Source organism: Hyaena hyaena, unplaced genomic scaffold (assembly GCF_003009895.1).
Source record: "Hyaena hyaena isolate Hyena2069 unplaced genomic scaffold, ASM300989v1 scaffold_1246, whole genome shotgun sequence".
In the NCBI taxonomy this organism is placed as follows: domain Eukaryota; kingdom Metazoa; phylum Chordata; class Mammalia; order Carnivora; family Hyaenidae; genus Hyaena; species Hyaena hyaena.
Window position 1 is genome coordinate 406644 of NW_024081884.1, and position 15954 is coordinate 422597.

A 15954-nucleotide genomic window follows, 5' to 3' on the forward strand; every position below is an offset into this window, starting at 1 on the left:
AGGTCTTAACTTTTAACATTTTTAAGTGAGTTTCAGAGCAGTGTTTAGCCTAAGGCTGACTGTTTCCCACTAGTGAGGCAAGCAACTTCTGTGCACTCTTCAAAATGGTCTGTGAATTATGAGGTTTTCAGTCTTGGTGGGAGCAGGTACTCTCCCAGCTCTATGTGCACCTGACAGTGTTTCCTCTAATCCTTTTGATTGCTTCTTTCCCCTGCCTCAGTTTCATCCCAGGTCTGTGCTTGTAAAAACTCAGCTAAATATTCAAGAGACCCTCTGTAGATCTCTAAGAGTCTTCCTCTAGCAGCTCTTTCTTTTCTGGAACTCTGTCTTGGGGGCTCTAGCGGCCTGTGTCTCCCCATACCCAGCTCTATATCCTCAACCTAGGATTCGGCTGGCCTCTGCCTGGGTGCCCCCTCTCTCTACCACCACCTGGACACCCTCTCAACGCCTATGTTAGTGGCAACTATAGGGCTCATCTCAGTGTTCCCATTTGCTTAGGGTTCACTGCCCATTGCCTGATATCTAATGTCTAGAAAATCACTATTATTATTATCTGGTATTTTTAGTTTTTTTCAGACAGAGGTTAAACATGGTCACTTTTACTCCATCTTCGTCAGAAGCAATCACAGGTTAACATTCTTGCTGGGGACAAAGATCCAGGACCCAGTCTGAATTTTCTGTTTTGAACTATGGCCCACCGATGGGCCAGAAGCATTCTCAACCTTAGTGACCTATGCGTGTTTGCTAGGAATAAGCAATAGTAGTCCCTTGCAGAAATGAGGTGTGTGAGAAAAGCTGCTAGAGAATCTATCCTGATAATAGTAACCCCCCCAAATCCCAGCTACTCTCCATAGCACTTAGGGCCAGAGCTGTATACAGACCACTCCTATACTATGTCCTGTAAACAGAAGTCATGCCATAAAAATAGACATAGAGTTTTCTTAATAGACCCATGGCTTTGATCTGAGAGACAGACAACTAAATCTGAGGCTCCAAAAATCATGTATAAAGTTTTGAGGACTGGGTGAGAACTTTTACTGCTTACATGCAGTACTTATTTTTGTCAGTTTTTACCAACTGCAACTCCAAAATTGTTCCTGGGCCTGACATTTCACAGGATCATTTGCCTTTTAAATGCGTCACTCACTTTTGTATGCCTGATCTTCAGAGCTTAGGACCAAACATTTTCAATAAAAGTTTCAGCAATTATAGAAGACAGCATTAAGTCCTCACACCATGTTTTGAAAGGCTTTAGGTTATTAACATTGAAATGGATGTCAGGTTTGAAAAAGGAAGGAAAAAAAAGCACATTTTTTTAAATTCAGAATTAATGTTTTCACTTTAGGGCCAGCAGAGCCATGTCTCCACACGTTTCTGAGCATGTTGCTTTTCCAGGCTTATGTAACTCTAGGCCTCACAGATCTTGACTGTCCGGAGGAAGATCAGAGTCACAGCAACAGCCACTAAAGACTGTCTTCCTGGATTCATTCCCTGTATGCTTTATGATAATTTCAGGCTTCCTCCCAAATCTGGTGCTGGAAATTTCCAGTGAGCACCTGATTTTATGCTTCTCACACTAGTTCTCTCAAGGGTAAGATGTCTTCATTTTCCTCTTCTCTACTCCTGTTCCACATGTCTCCCGCCAGTGCTGAAATGATGACAATCCACTGGCACCTGTAGAGGTAACAGCTCTCACGCTCACTGATGAAGGGGTCGCCATCTTTATGTCTGACGTCTCAGGATCACTGTACGCACCAGAAGCACCAGTGCTGGATGACCTTGGCTCCTGAAGGCACCCCCATGACAGCTGATGCCAAACAAGACCTGTGCCGAGATTCCCCATACCTTTGTCCAAGGGGAGTGTCATTCAGGATAAGGGCAGTTGTTACCACTGCTGCTGACTTCTTGAACGCTGAGTAACTCAGGGAGGTTCTGTGTAGCGTTCTTTGTACTTGTCTCCCACCCCAGGATTCAGAGGAAGTCAAATTTCATCTAATCCATGGAGGACAAATAGGGGAAAGGAAGATTTATTCACAGAACTACAAAAATAAAAACCCATGGGGCTGGAGCCCATGCGGGATAAAGTAGCCACAAAGTCCTGGGGTTCCGTCATTCATCTTGGCAGAGGAGCCCCTCTTTTGATGTGGTTTACTGCTCTGGCACAAACATCTCCACTTTCCCAGGAGGACCTGAGTCTTCAGGTAAATAAATATACCAGAAAGAAATTCGTACCACTGTTTCTTAAACATACTTGCACATGCCCAAATTCTCAGATTGATTAACTTTTGGTTCACTTTTGGAGTTCAAATGGAACTCCTACTACTGTTCAAACATCAGGGTGTGAGGCACCCTCTTGGAATGATTAATGATGATTTTCCAGTGACCATGAAATGGTGAGGCCCACAAATAGGGGGGCCAACTGGACAAGTTTGTAGAACTGCCTGAGCTTTCCTGGAGCTGAGGGCTTCTGGGATGGCATCAGGGGGTTCTCTCGGTACCTTGGGGTTTGTTAAATCTAGGAAAAGACTGTGATTGTTTTATATGCTTAAATGGTTTCCCATAATGACTCCCAGATAAGAATAATTGCAAGGAAGCTTGGTTGTTGGGCAGTCCCTGGGCATCACAGACCTTCCTCTGGCTGGTGGAATGATGGGCTTACACTGGGCCCCAAGAAATGTGCGTGAGGTAAGGCTGTTATATAGGAAGAGCTAATGAATGAGGAATGGCAGAGAGAAATTAGGGAACCGTTAAATGAGTGAGAAGTAGATATTGGACAGTCAAAGCCATAGATACCCACTCATTAGGCGATTAAAAATACAAGCATTGACTACATGTGGTGTGCAAGGCACTCAGACAGTGACACTGAGGAGCAAACAGACAGTAACTAACAACAAGGATGACAGCTAACTTGTATTCAACACCTTCCTATACACAAGACACTATGCCACATGAATTATCTTATTTAATTCTCAGAACAACTTGTTGAGACATACCCTTTCATGATTCCCAGCTATAGATGAGAACACTGAGGTTGGGCCACTTATTCAGGGTGCACAGTTAGTAGAATATGTGGGTCCCTTTCTCTTACAACTGCAGTATATGGCCTAGCCCTGCTCTTTAGAAATTTATAATCTAGTTGTACAGCAAAGAACTATATTTTTAAAAATAATAATTGGTACAAGGCAATAAATAGTGTGCTCTATGTGATCTGTATAAATTATACAGACCACATGTACTATGGCATTTGTAAAGATGGGAGGTTCCTTTCCAGTTGTGGATGACCAAAGGAAAGCCACAGAATTTGGGCTTGACTTGAAGAAAAACAAGGACATAAGAAGGCAGAGATCAAATGGGGAGGAAATAATAGTTCATATAAAGAGAACAAGAAAACTTAAGCTCAGAGTGAGAAAAGTCTGAGTTGTGATTCTCTTTTCCTATAAATGGACACAGGAGTTTACCCCAAAAAAGAATTGGTCATGTGTATCTCGAGCAAATCCACAGTCACTGAGGGTGAGTGTGTGTGTGGAGTGTAGGTATAGATGTATGCAGCTCAAGTATTTTATCAAAGCTGGGAATGATGTACTAATAAAGTAGGTCCAAAACCTGAATTGGACTTGTATTTACTTGTGATTATATATGGGGTTTTCATATGGGGGAGGAGGAATTTTACTTAAATGGTAGCAAAAGAAGAGGAAACTCACATGATTGAACATGCTTTCTGACCTCTCTGATAAGCTTTCATGCAATTAGTAGAATCTCCTGAAATGGAATGAGATTCTAGCAGCTGTGTGGAGAACTCGTCACTGACCGCTTTTGTTGGAGCAATATCAGGGTGCTCTGAAGGGGCAATGTTAACTCATTTTATGGCTTTCATCTCATGTTCCCCCAGTCTTTGGATGGATCCTTTTAGAAATGCATTTTAAAGGTAACATTTGTTTATGTCTGGTTTCTAACTGGATGAATTAGAGCCTTTGAGTTTCCAATACAGTGGATAAAACTAAGGTGATGAGGATAAAGAGAATCATTATATACTTATAACAATACTGATGCTTTTGTTCAAAAAGTACTATTCTTTTGAATTAATTCTTGTCCTCATTTTCTTTGATTTATATCTCTATGTCCTTTTTCATTAATGGCACCCTTTCGTATACTAGAATATTGGTGGCACTCTTGAAGGAATTACAGCGCGTCCAAAACTATCATACAAGTCATGCAGTTGCCCTTTACCACTGTGCTGCCATTTGAATAGAGCTGTTTATTGTCCTGGGCATTATGGCCTCAGGAGGAAAAATTCTTCCACGTTCTAGAAAACACTCCATTTTTCATTTGCATTGGTTTAGAGCTACACATTACACCTTCTTTCTCTCTCTCTTTCCCTCAGTCTTCTTTCCTTCCTTTCCACTCTTCCTTCATCTCTCCCTCCCTACTCTCTCTTTCTTTCCACTTGTAACAAGTTGTACTTCTCTTCTTTTCCTGAGACTAGCTTACTGAAATTGCTCCGTTGGACAGATATCACTATAACTGAATTGTAAACAAAAAATCTGTATGTTAATAAAAATTTGGTAGTTCATATGGATAACTAATATTGGTAGCTCATAATATGGTATCACAAATAAATAACACCATCCTAATATCATTTTGGTAAAAATTTCTAATAACTAATCCTGACCCAGTTTCTCTGAAAATGCCCTTCATATTTCCAGCCAGACATTCACTTATGTTTTCTTTGATGTTGCATTTTTATTTCCTTCCGATATAGGAGATCTGGAAAAATATACTTATTTAATTCTAAATTATAATGTGAAAGTTGTCTTGTATCTCTAGAATCACATATTATAGTTATGAAACACTGATATCCAAGTCTTTTTTTAAATTTCTTTTTAATGTTTTATTTATTTTTGAGAGAAAGATAGAGACAACATGAGCAGGGGAGGGGCAGAGAGAGAGAGGGAGACAGAATCTGAAGGAGGCTCCAGGCTCTGAGATAGCTGTCAATACAAAGCCTGATGTCGGGCTCGAACCCATGAACCGTGAGATCATGACCTGAGCTGAAGTTGGATGCTTAATCGAATGAGCCACCCAGGTGCCTCCCAAATCTTAAAAAATAAATGTAAAATACTTATTTTAATTTAAAAAAATGGTATCCTGTATCCTTTCTAGATGTAACATATGGGCCACCTTTATACGTAACTGTATTAAGGATTTATAATCATAGTGTAATTAGCAGAAAGGGATCTGCTTTATTAGTAGTCTTTTGTAATCTTGTTTTTCACTGCAAGATCAGAATGAATTGGTGAATAAACTTTACAATATAGTCCAATACGGTATGTCAGTCTTGTTTTTTTGGAGGTTTGGCAATGACATCTTGCATAATAAACAGTATCAACAATCACTTGCTGCATTATGGCCACCCAAACAAAAAGGAAGCTGACATATTGTTTCTCAGCTCTGCCCTTTACTTCAAAGATGTTCTGTCCATAGTTCCTTGAGTGCTCTAACCTCTTGTAGGCCATTTACTAATGTTATCATTGTCTTCTGGTTTACAAGCAGTAGAAAGACTGATGTTGGACACCCAGGTGCGTGGTGCCCAGCAGGACCTGTCAGGGCCGGAGCTTTCACCAAGCTATGGACAATAGCTGTGGAGAGTCACCCATAGAATCTAGCTCCTTCAGCTATGAGGGAGATAAAGATGAGGTGTTCTTTTTTTTAATTCTAATGATCTTTTTTGCGAGCATGTATCCTGGTCAGTCTGAGCTGCTAGAACACATTCCCATAGATTATGAGGCTTATAAACAAAAGAAATGTACTTCTCATAGTTCTGGAGGCTAGAAATCTGAGATCAGGGTACCAGCATGGTCAGGTGTGGGAGAGAGCTGTCTTCTGGGTTGTGGACTTCCTTCTTCACTTTGTGTCTTTACAGGGCAGAAAGGGCCATGGAGCTCCCCGGGGTATTCTCTGTAAGAGCACTAATCCTATTCTTTTTCACACTGCATACTTTATTTTTTTAATATAATTTATTGTCAAGGCGGTTTCCATTCAATATCCAGTGCTCACCCCAACAAGCACTAATCCTATTCTTTTTTTTTTTTTTTAATAATTTTAATGTTTATTTTTGAGAGAGAGAGAGACAGAGACAGAGACAGAGAGACAGAGTACAAGTGGGGGAGGGGCAGAGAGAAAGGGAAACACAGAATCTGAAGCAGGTTCCAGGCTGTGAGCTATCAGCATAGAGCTAGACTCAGGGCTTGAACCCACAAACCATGAGACCATGACTTGAGCCAAAGTCAGATGCTTAATGGACCAAGCCACCCAGGTGCCCCACATTAATCCTATTCTTAAGGACTCTATTCTTATGGCCTCCCCAAAGCCCCACCTCCTAATTTCATCACACTGGGGGGGAGGGTAGGATTTCAACTTATGGATTTGGAAGGGGGACACAAATATTCAGTCCATACCAGCATGCAAAGTGAAAAAGAGCAAATTCTATAAGGAGACAGAAGGAAATCAAGGGCAGCGAGAATTCTGAGCTGGAAAAAGTCACTGGAGGAAAACTAGTATGTCTAGACTAAAAGGGACTTTAGTGATCATCAGAACATTGGTATAAGTGGCCTAATAGCATTTTCTCTTTCCTCTCTTTTGCCCATTTACAGTCAGGATTCCAAATCAGAACTCAGAACTCAGAAAGGAAGGAAGGGAGGGAGGGAGGGAGGAAAGAAAGATGGAAGGAAGGAAGGAAAGAAAGATGGAAGGAAGGAAAGGAGGGAGGGAAGAAGGAAGGGAAGCAAGGAGAAAAAAAGAAAAGGGAAGGGAAGGAAAGAAAGGAAAGAGGGAAAGAAAGAAATCTCATCGTTCATTGATACATAATAGTGTGTGTTTGTCTCAACTCCTCTCTGTCCTCTAGATTGAGTATTGAAATAATACAAATCACACAGCAAGAGAAGCAGCACTCCACTGAGGAGTCCTGCAAATGACTGACCTTTATGGAACTAACTAGCAAGGTACATGGATGCCTGGTCAAGATCGGAAGGTCGTGAGACTCTTCCATTGGAAGGCTGAGCTTTTCTTCTAATTCTCTTAACCTACAATGGATTACATAAATTCCTGCTTACCTAGTAGTATCTTGTGATTCTTTTTATACCCCCTAACCACAGTGTTGTGGACTCCATTCTGATACCTTCATTCTAAATCTCTCCCCGCGACAGAGATTTCTGTAAACTCAGCAGCAAAACCCAACCCCAGAAGTTGGCAAAGCTGCATAGTAGGCTCCTCTTACTGAGGTCTATCCCCCTCTGAATGCTGATATGTTCTTGAGATGAGGGAGCTTTAAAACCCCTTGTTGACATCGGTCTAAGATCTCTCTGTCTGAGGTACTATCAGGGAATTCGCAGGGCATTCATCAAAATCAAGCTGATGCAAGCATGCATACTCACAAGAAAGAGCCCTTTTATGCTGAAAACTGCTGAAGGGTGGAAAAGGGGCTAATTTATTTAAATTATCCCTCTAAGTGTCAAGCCCCACACTTTCTGGAAGGGTCTGACAACTGTGGGTTAAAGAAAGTTTTCTCAAATTTATAAATAAATTAGTGACGGTGGAAAGTTAACCTGGGAAATCAGAGTAACAGAAAAGTAATCGCCATTGATGTTGATGCAGATGTAGGAAAATACAGTTTTCTGCTATTAAGCTTTTAAATGTCAGCAAATGGCAGTTTAGTAGATCATTTGCTAATAATGATTAAATTTCTCATTAAAATGTTTCCTTCATTATTCTTCAGGTAGAAATGTGTAATTCAATGATTGTTACATCAATTACACTTAAAAAGCTCATTAAAATACTGAAATATTATCTCTCGTAGTCGGAGTACTTTAAGAGTACTGTACTAATTATAAAAGAAATAAACTCTTATAATAGCACCATTTGAACTGATGCCTTATAAATTCTTAATGTAAAGCTAACATGTAAAGTTTAAATCAAATATATAGATCCAATAAAACAAAACCTTTTTAATCTTGTTTTACCTTCAAAAGGACTCTGATTATTGTAATTAAATAATGCATGATATAATAAAGATCTAGAGTGTGTGATTATTTCATTGGCAATTGAATATTGGTGCTTTTTATTTATGCAAGCAATGTATCACAGGCAATATGCATCAAGCATTAAAATATTGATACAATTACACCTAGCTTGCCGAACCAATAAAAAAAATCTGTGACATGACTCTGCTGATGATACGAGGACAGTTTGAAATCCTTTTTAAATTTTAATAGTCTGATGTGCTGGGTTATGCTAATTTTGCTAAGAAATAATGCCTCCAAGATTCACTGTTGTGCTTTTCATTCCTGCTAGAGAACAAATCCAGCTTTGCTCAGCATGGCTAACAAGTAGAGTTTGCTCCTGTATGCATTTGACCATTCTTTTTCTGGGAAAGATAAAAAAGCACCATAAGGTTTGGGGTTAGTTTGTTTGTTTTTAAGGGTATTCATTCATATTATAATGACCTTTCTCTAATTTTCTCATTTACTGAGTTTCACAGTTGCTTTTAAAACATTCAAATGCTTTTTATTCTTAACTCCTTTCTCAACAGAGCAAAGGGTTAGGGAAGTTTTCCTTGTAGCTGTTCTATTATTAAAGCCTTGGCAAGTGACTACGTGGGGCTCTGAGCCTGCCCCAGAAGTCCTCCATGAAAGCAATAGATGACAGAATTTTTCTGCCATGTGCACACCTGGGGTTCAGTGTTACATAGCTGACCCATTTTCTCACCTGTACAAATGGACCCAAAATGCCTTTGTTGTTCTGTGTGCACAGGAGTAATTTCATACATAATTGTTGATTTAAAAACAGCAACGGAAACAGACACTCTGCTCATCTGGCTGCTGAAATGTTTGTATGATTCTGGGGGCTCTTTGCTTTCAAAATATTTTTAGACCCTTAACCTGACTAGAGGGGGAAGGTGTTTTCTATTATCCCAACCGGCAGCAGTGTTCATACGGAAAGATGCAAAGATTCAGAATGTGATAGCTTGTGCAAGGAGCGACAACAACAACAACAAAATCGCATAGTTCAACTTGTGTGTTTTACAGTGAGGGCGTCTGACACCCTAAGAAGTGAAGGGGTTTTACAGGCGTTCCTTCTTTCGACCAGTCTCAGATCAGAGCAGGATCTGATGAAATTACCATCATACCATGGTTACCTAGACCTTCTCCTCAGTGATGGTTATCTGGGAGACCTGATTTAAAAAAAACAAAACAAACAAACAAACAAAAACACCACCCAGTTTCTAAGGAAAGGCTGCCTGATATCTTTGCTCTCCAAAGAGGTACCAGGCATACTATGGAGTTCGGAAAGATGGGAATTGTTGAGCCTGTAAACAGAATGTATACATTGCAGTAATTTAATTGCATCTTAAGATCCCAGAGTTGTACTCTAGAGCCAGTAACTGTGTAAACTCCATCTTCACCTTTCCTTCTAGTGACTATAGTTCCCCTTTTAGCAATGTCAAGTGTATTTTCTCCCTCTTTTCCTATATGAGTAAGTAGCAATGGCTGGTGATGATACAGCACAGTTGATCATCATGAATGTCTATAGGATGTCATATTTATACCCTTCTGTTTAGCTTAAATCTTACTCAGGCTCTAATAGCAAACAGTCCAGTTACAATGGGCTAGCATTGCAAAGCATCTGCTCAATTCAGATAAATAAGACCAATGCGTTTGAAGGGCAAAGTTTCAATACAAGTGGCCTGCCATTTCATTTGGAGATGCAATTCTTATGCAGCATAAATAACAAAGGGGAAAGGGATCATTTGCTAATTGATTAATTATCTTGTAAATGAATTACAAACCTATGGAGTGCTAGCTAGGTGTGTGCAGAAGACCTGGATGCTTTCTTTTCTCCTTCGAGTGTCTGAGCACAAGTGAAGATGAGGCTCTGTACACACAAAGTGGCATCTGTTACACCAGGCTGGGGGCCGCATGCCATGATGTGCTTGTCGTTTGTCAGTACTTAAAAACCATTCGTTGCTGAACGCAGGTATTTGTGTGTGCGCGTTGGTGTGCAGAAGCATACAAAAAGAAATGAAAATTATATTTCAAGTCAAAGCACTCCAGTGAGTTAACAGTTCAGTTGGGATGGCCGAGTGTTCTTTTTTTGCCTTTATTTTTACATTCTATAAATGGCAGAGTTGTTCTGAATAACAATCTTTTGTGGACTAAAAGCGCCAAGGATTAAAGATCAGGGAGAAGAGTGTTCGCGAAGTGCAAAAGCTGAGGGTTGCAGTGCCTTGATAACCACAGAAGAGCCGATAATTAACATTCCTGATTCCTAGGCAAAAGGGCAATTGGTCTTCCAAAGGCGTAGCCTACTGCTCTGTTTCTCCCTCTATATGAAAGTAGCTGATTTAGTCAGAAAGGTGACAGTTAAGGCTCTTTGCTGGCAGAATTTTTGCATCTTCCCAGTGCCTCGTTCCCCCCCCCCCCCCCCCCCCCGACTTTACCACAGAGGCTGTCCATCATGGTTGTTATGTATGCAGGCTGAGTGAGCCCGCAGGGGATCCTAGTTATTTACACTCTTTTTCAAGCTTCGAAGCTGTTATAATCATTCGCTGTCAACTTTGTGCTGACACTGAATTTTACTTTGTGTTTTTTATGCTCGGTTTGGGTCTAAAATACTGGCATCCATACCCTACACTGTAATTCCATGGGTGACTGAGCTGACCAGCCGTATCCTGTATTACCAACAGAGCCCTGGAATCCTGCTCCATATGGAAATTTCAGAATTTGTTGATTGTGGACAATAAACAGAGTCCTCCAGCTCTGTGCTTTTATCCTGGTGGTGGCCCTCAAGAGTAAGCCGAGCATCCTGTTTCATCTCAGTGCATTTTCGTCTTTAAGAACATGTAAGTATCAGTTTCATTTGCCCCTGAGTTGTAAAGTTGGAACAGGCAGAACTTTCCCTCTGCAAGACCCAGTGTGATTTTCAGGCATTACTCTTTCCTCCAGACCCCTGTTAAAAGGAAAGTGTTTGTGAACTCCCCTTGTGGTTGCCCCCTGCTCATTCCTTTCTGTCTTGAATGGGTCAAAATACATGCTGGAAATGCATTCGTGATTCAGATCAAAATAGAAGTGTTGTTCTAGGTGCCACGAATGACAAGGGACAGATTAAATAGACCCTGGGTAAGGCCACCAGAGGGATGTGAGTGATATGCTTTTAGACTTCATCAAGGGACATTTGCATGCTCAGCCCTCAACGCCCTGCGTCCTAATCATGCGGGGAATAAACACCTTCCTTTCACTTGTGAACACCATTCTTTCCATTAAGCCCAGGGACTGAAACCTTTAATGACAGGGCAGGGAATGATTTCTCCATGTTTAAAATGTACTGTTTCTACGCACCGTCTCCCATCTCTCCAATATGAAAATTTCATGTACGTCAGGGCCCAAAGGGAAGTGATCCACAAAATGATATGACCCTATTCTTAACTGGACTTGAAATAAAGTTGGTCAAGGAGCTTGTGTGCTCGGCCAATATAATAAAGTAGACAAATAATTACCGAGCAAATCAAACACACTTACACCTCAGATGATTTTGAAATATTATCTATAATCGGGCACTTCTGTGCTAGGAGGAAAGGTTAATAAAGTAATTTAAAAAAGATTGTGTGGAGTATTATAGAATCAGAAGAGGGCTGGCGATCATAATTGTTAATCTCCTAAAACACCAGTTCTGCATTGCACAAAGCAGATATTTTAGTACATATTCTTATTGTGTATTCCACTTATTACTATATTAGCTTGCTTAATTATCCTTTATAAAAACCTTACTTTCGATATATTTTTTTTTTGGTATTAAAAGAGTTGATATGATTATTCCAGCAGACCAGCAATGCATGTGTCAGTCTTGATGTGTAGATGCATAGAGACAAGTAATATCTTGGAAAATTAGTTGTCTTATGTATGCCACGTAGGGGAGCAGTACTGGAGTGGGAACAAGGTACTTATACAGTAGCAACCCTTTCCTTCCTGCTTTCATTTGCTACAGATAGATGGGCAATGACACAACTTTTGCAGTTGGAATTATTGGAATCAAGAAAGGTAATTCTAAGCTAGTTGCTGGTAGTTTAATACTCATGAGATAGACCTAAGGTGTATGTTTGTGGGATTTATCTGCAGGAAGATCTGTTCACATAAAAACATCTCTTCTGTAACATCTCTTTTTTAAAAGTCATATATAAAAGTAAATTTTAATCATTCTTCTATTGAAGAATTGATTCGGTATAGAAGGAACAAAGGGAGGAAGCTAAGCATGGGAAGATACGAGTCCCGCCCCCACCTCTCTTTGTACCCCAGGGCAGATTGGTTTCTGGAAAACAGGAATAACGAAAAAATCTGCCTCGTAGGGCTTTTGGAGGATATATGAAAAACTACATAAACTTCAAAAGCACCTGCAAAAAATGTTATCTGTTATACTTCTTTGTTTCACCAAATTTCCCCATCACATTCATATAATATTTTCTCATTTATAAGTGTTTGAAATATTTACTGTATAGTTACGCAACTATTTTTCACCTTAAGTTAATCCCAGACTGGTTAGAAATATGTTTCTAATGTTTTCCTGTACAGATAATTTGCACTTTAAATTATTGCTCTCTCTTGGACCTGCTACCTCTTCTGGGTAACCTTGTACTTTTCTCCTTCCACTTCCAACATCTCAGCCAGGTGACGTGCTGCTCCCATGCTTTCACATCCAGTTTATCCTTAGCCTCCTTGTACTCGCGCCTTTGTGCCTGCCACACCACTGGAACCGATCTGTGTTAGTCCACAGCGACAGGTGACGGTTCCTTCAAACCATGCCTCTGACCTGTCTGCGGTGGGCGACCCTCGGCCTCTGTGGCACAGCCAGCTCCGGGTCAGCCGCCCACTCCCGCTTTGTGTTTCGCTTCCTCCTTCTCCTTGCTGCAGAGGATGCTCCGCAGGCTCCAGCCTGAGCCCCTGGCTCTTCTCTCTTCCCCCCCACCCCTCGCCAGAGCCTTCAGAGGCTCTGTCCATTCCCGCTGCTTCAAAGATAGCCTCGCTGCTACTTAGCCGCCCACATCTCCCTTTCAAGCCTCAAACCCCAATCCCTCATAAGAACGTAAACAAACACCATTCTGGCTGCAGCTGTGCAGAGCTCTCCACTAGCAGGAGTCACTGTAGCTGTCAGAGTGACCAGCTTTGAGGAAGCTTTATTTTAGAGTCAGGTGAATTACAGTCTTAATTCCTGCAGACTGAAGCAATTGTGAAGTTGTTCATTTGATGTGATTTTGGTGTAGAACCAAGCAGACTTGATGACATGTTGGAGCCTTGTGCTAGAACCACCTACTAAAACATTGTTTCTCCTAACAGTGGGGGTCAGTGGGGGTTCAGAAGGCGTCTTCCTTTCTCATCTACCACTGACGGCATGGTTTGAGGACTGTGGGGAGATGGCAAGGTAAGGGATACCTTGCCAGCACCGAGGACTTTCAGAATGACTGAGCTGACATGTCTGTTAGTTGCTTTGTGGATTAAGATTTTCCTTTTCTCTGGCAGCAAATATAGCTCTTAGAACTCTTGGCAGTAATGTTGGCAGGACTCCAATAAGCCAGCCTCTTTTGAGGACTTTGACCCAGGCCAGTGTGGTCTATGCTTCCAATTACAAAAAAAAAAAAAAAAAAATCAAAAAGTAAAAAGTAAAAAACAAAAATGAAGAAAAAAATCACAGCACATCGTGACTCTCAGGTGGCATCACGCCCACGAAATTCTGTGGCAATGTTCCACCTGTCTCCTGAGAGATGAGAACCTTGTCTAGTGCTGTCTTTCATCACTGTAAAAAAAAGTTCAAGTCAGGACCACAGATGTATAAGATGTGTCATTGAAAGCATGGATTTTCTCTGAACTTGGCAGCTGAAATGAGTTGACTCCAACCTTCTTCTGGGATCAATACCAAGTCCCTATGGAGAACCGAATGTCTTTCTCGAGGAAAACTCATGGACCCAGTGTAGGATAGGGGGGTGGCAGGTGTCGAGGGAGGGTGGGAGAATTATGTTTGTGAAGGAAAATCAAGGGAGTAGGAAGATCTCTCTTCTCTTCTCCGTTTTTTGGAACTCAACTACCATCACTTCACATGCCCCGCTGCTGTAATCAGTGCTTCTGGATCTAATGTTGCTATTCTGTCTGGCTGCAATGTTAGGACACGAAGCGTCCGATGGAATTTGCTGGATGATTAGCTAGTTGGTCAGAACAGGAAACTAACAGACATTATTCTTTTTCAGCAGTATTTTCCTTTGACCATGTTTCCAAATAGAACCTTCTAAGTTCAGTATAGTTGTGCCTGCATCACTCATTTCTAGAGTACAGGAGGTCAGTAGCACATGATTTCAAATACATCAATATTAGCCATATGTAATACGGGCCAACAATTTATTGGTGGGATTGAGTTCGTTGATATCAGTCTGCTTTGTTATTCCCTCCCTCCTTCTCTCCTACCTTCCACTATCCTTTCCTTCCCTCTTTTCTACTTTCATTTCTTCTTCCTTCCATCTTTCTTTCTTTCCTTTCTTGGATATGATATGGATATCTTATATTTATTATCACAGACCAAAAAATGATTTGTTGTGTTTCCTTGCTTATAATACTGACATTAGCCATTGCATTGTTCAATTTTTCTTATCTTTATATTTCTACACAAGGTTAGAGTTTTCCTACAACCTCTGGAGGTGTAAAGATACAAAGAGTAAAATACAGAATAACTGGTGTGTCTTTATGTAAGTAAGGTCAGAGCACATCATCATGTGGCATTTTTTTTAAACAAAGTAACGGAATTTCATACTATGAGTACCTAAGATCCAATACACGGAACAGGTTAGAGAAGTAATATAGTCATAGTAATTACTTTCATCTGGCAAAATATTTCAGTCAGCAATGACTAGCAATAAAATAAAATGATCACCTTTAGTGTATCTATTACAAAAACAATTGCCTAAAATAAGAGTGGTTTAAAATACCTGGTGGAATATAAAGCATCCATACAGAAGACTCCCTCAATCTCTCTCTCTCTCCCTCCCTCCCTCCCTCCCTCTCCCTCTCCCTCTCCCTCTCCCTCTCCCTCTCCCTCTCCCTCACCCTCTCCCTCTCCCCCTCCCTCCCTCCCTCCCTCTCTCCCCCCCTTCCCACCTTCCTTCTCTGTCTCACTCACTCACACACACACACTCACTCACTCCACACTAGTCCACAGACTATGTTAACAGCAATTTACCTGAAATGTACAGCTGTTTTTGTTCAAGAAAAAATACTCCAATTAAGGATTTATAAATAAATACTGTACTATTATAACTACTGTCCTTTTAGAAATGAGTTTTCTTTTAGCTTTTACGGTTTATAGAAATCACTTATCTGCTCCTTAAAAGACTCCTATTCTTTTTTCCTTCTCTTTTTTATAAATAGAGTGAATGTGAAACATCATTAATCCAGTCGTAATATCATCTGATAGTAGCTAATCCTTTCTTAGGCACAGCTTTTCTTGGGCCTTTGGAATATAGAAATGTGCTTTTACTGTCAGGCATTTTATTTAAGCATCAATCTATTCTTCATGCTTAATTGTATTTTGTGAAAGATCACCAACTAAAATGAACACTGTCTTCAAAGTTCCTTCCCTGGGAGTCTTGTGACATTCTCCAGCCTGCTGTTTTGTATGTTAAGGTCATGGATCAAGGGCAGCTCTGTGCCTGTGGTTTGGACTTGGCTGTGGGCTCCAGCAGGATGATGCAACCCGCACTGATCCTAATCGGTCAGAAGAAGTCTATTAAGTTTGAGCCCTTAAGCTGTCGCAGCCAAATCAGGGATACCGAAGTTACATTTGTTTTTGTGATGACCATTCATTTTGGTCAAATGAAGAAATTGCTTGTGTGGGTTCTGTGGCTTCAGGGGCAAAATCTGTGAATGT

General features: G+C 40.7%; 1 long non-coding RNA gene across 1 annotated transcript in view; it reads left to right on the forward strand.

Moving 5' to 3' along the window:
• Nucleotides 1–13589, forward strand: part of LOC120224793 — a 376847-nt gene extending 363258 nt beyond the window's left edge. Inside the window, exons 4-5 of the long non-coding RNA XR_005526663.1 lie at nt 10739–10894; nt 13380–13589. This is a non-coding gene — a long non-coding RNA (uncharacterized LOC120224793). The remainder of the gene's footprint in view (nt 1–10738; nt 10895–13379) is intronic.
• The last annotated feature ends 2365 nt before the right edge of the window (nt 13590–15954 follow it).